A 3,305-nucleotide genomic window follows, 5' to 3' on the forward strand; every position below is an offset into this window, starting at 1 on the left:
CTCACTGCTGGGAACTGCTGAGAGCAGCAATTGTTCCCCAGTTCTTCCACAGAAAATCCCATCTTGCCCCCAGGCATGTGTCAGAGACTTTTTCCAGTGACCCATGAGAGCTGGGAGGCCACAGCAGACAGTGGGTCCAAAGGAGATGACAAAATCATCATCATCTGATTGTGACTCACCTCAAGTTTTGGGAAATCAGAACATCTCTCCCTGCCTGTTAGTGATTTACATCCAGAATTTATATCCAGAACCTTTAGGTACAGGAACTGTTTGCAAAACCCAGGAATTTTTCCAAGGGAAACTCATCCTGAAGGGTCCCTAAGGTCATGGCAAACTTGGCACCGATGCACTTTGATCCTATTCATGAAAGGTGCACTGCCTATCTCTAGACAGGAGATAATGTAATCGTTGCCAGACATATGAATTATTTTACCATTTACTAGGAACTAATATTTAAATTCTATTTTACGCATTCATTTTTTTTATCTTGACTTTTTTTTGTTTAATCAAATAATTAAACCATATAAACTCATCCTGAAGGGTCCATGCTCCTCCTGCAGCATGGACCTCCCCCTGCCAAGTGGAGTCAGAACCTGTATGAAGTAACCTACAGGTCTTCAACATCAACATTCTCATCACCAGTGTAGCAGTTATTTACTTTGTTAAAGGGGACTATTGCACAGCAAGAACCACTCCTTTGCATTAATGATCATTATTCAGAAGCATTAATGATAAACAGGAACAAGGGCAAAAATTTTCCAGGCAAAAAATGAGACTCCCAGATATGCCAAGCCATGGCAGCACTAGGTCTCTTGATGTTCCCCCACAGCCTTCCCTACAGCATCTCCCTTTCCCTTCTGTTCTGGCCCATTTCAAAAAGCATAAAATTAAGCTAGGAAGCATTAAAGAACCAGATAAAATGAGTAGCAGACTATTGCACAAAACTGATATCCAAGGAATTTCATTAAGGGGTCCCTCGACCTCATTTGGCTGAGAATTTTGGACAGTCAGAGCAAGGAGCTAGCACCAGTTTACTCAAGTTGGAACACAGAAGGTGAACACTGACAGAGGACAGAGCAGGAGAAAATGAAGCACCAGGGTGGAAATGCATAGTGGAAAAGGCAAAGCTGGAGAAACAGCAGTGGAAAAAAAAGGTTGAGGGAGAAAAGGCCAATAGGGAAGAAAAGCCAGAAGGCTGGGAGGGAGAAGGATTGAAGCACAAGTAACTGAGGAAACTGGACTGGAAAAGGGGGAGAGAAAGCAAAATAATGAATTTAAATCCACTCCATAAGGCTGAGCTGGTCTGTCAGAGGCTGAGCTTAAGCAGAGGGAAAAGCGTGGCCCCAAGTGTCCCTGTCCCCACAGGCCCACACAGCCTTCTGCACAGGTGGCAGTGGTCCCTGCTGGGGTAGGTCTGGCAGTGTCCGTACTCCTGCATCAACTGTGCTCTCATGAGCTTGATTGTTTAATTGTTTTAGTATTAGGAAGAGATGCTTGTCATCAGGGATATGGGATTATGCCCTGACCAAGACAAAATATGTTTAACATCTGATAGCTGATTCACATCACCACTTCTCGCATCCCCTGGTCCTGACTAGACAATCATTACATGCTTTTGTTAGGTTTCTATATATGCTCTTTTCTGTAAATTTAAAGCGGACCTTCCCTTCCAGTAAATTACAGCTTTGTTTTTGCTTTCAGGCCAGTCTGCTGCACATGTTTTCATGCAGCCCGAGCTGCTTGTTTTTGGCTTTTGCAAGACGCTGACTGCGGAGAAGGTTGAGCAGTTTAGTGGTTGAGTGGCTGGTACAAAAACAAACCTACAGATTTCTGATCCAGAACACCAAAACAACACAGTATAGAGAACCAGCTCAGCTGGGGCCAAGTATACGTGCTATTGCGTTACACACCCCCGGTGTTTATTGACAAAGCAAGCCAAGCTGGGCTGCCACCCCTCCTTAAACATGTACTTTTCATGCCCAGAAATTGTCCTTGGATCAAGTTTCTGGTGGGAGGAGTGTGCAAAGCAGCAGTGCCTGCAGGATCTGTGGCCAGCACATCTTCCCAGAGGTGAAACACGTGTGTGAAGGGCTTGTCCACACTGCTGTGAGATGCCTGAGACAACAGTGGGGGTTGGTTCCTGTGTTGCAGGCAGATTGGGAGCTCCAGAAAAAGTTTATTAAGAGAAGCCATCCCATTAAGTTGAAAGGTGTGGAAAGAACCCCCTTGCTTTTTGAATTCCTCGAAGAAGAGCTTAGTTTGCAATCCAGTCTTGGGCACCAGACTTTGTCAATGGTATATGTGCAAAAGGTTATACAGGGGTAATTAAGACTTTATGCAACTTTGTCCAGCAGCACAAAGGATGGCAAACCAAATATATTTATAAAAATAAATTGAATTATTCATTTAAATTGGTTGCAATAATATTTTTTAAAGGGCTTAATCAGAGTTATTTACAGCTAGGTAGCTATTACTACTAGTATAGTGCACTGGATTTGAAGCAATATTGAAGCAGTTATAATAAAGCAATTATATTGAAGCAATTATGTCCCTAATCTTACAGGCTTTTTAGAAGCTGAAGAGCTTCATAGAAGCTGGCAGTGCTCCTGTCATTAGCTGGCAATCATCAATGGAACACTGCAACCAGTGACAAAGAAGCAGCTTGGGCCATAAACAAGCTGTCTAGATACAAATGAATTATTCTCAAAGAAAATAGTTGTCTTTGGATGTGTGCACAACCTGCTACTCTTTCAACCTTCAAAGCACTGAAATAATGACATTTTTTAGCAAAACATCCAGTTGTGTCTGTCCTAAGAAACAAAAGTCTTCTCACCCCAAGCAGTGCCTGTTTCCCTTCCTCTATAAAACACATGCTATCACAAGAACTACAAAGCTTATGCCTTTAGCATTTCCCCCCAAAAAATCAGTTACTATACTGTGATGAAACGAACAAGCACTTCTGACTGATCAAACCTAGGGTTTTATTTCCACCTGTTAAAAGAAATCTCTGTCTACCAGCAAAATCTAACATAGATGAGCAGACTTGATTATATTTAAATAAATTTAAAATTTATTTGTAATCAAATTCAGAGAAAATGGAACTTTATACAACAAAAACTATATACACATAGAGAAAAAACTCATTATACCACCTATCCCCCCAAATCCATCTGACGCTGTCTTGAAAAATAGAAGTACTTATATATAAATGGGATGATATTGTCCTGGAGTGAGATCTGTCCTGCAGGTTGGGCAAAAGCTGGCAGTCTGAAGGGCAAAAGGCAGGCACTGACTGCAGAAGACAT

Source organism: Melospiza melodia, chromosome 5 (assembly GCF_035770615.1).
Source record: "Melospiza melodia melodia isolate bMelMel2 chromosome 5, bMelMel2.pri, whole genome shotgun sequence".
In the NCBI taxonomy this organism is placed as follows: domain Eukaryota; kingdom Metazoa; phylum Chordata; class Aves; order Passeriformes; family Passerellidae; genus Melospiza; species Melospiza melodia.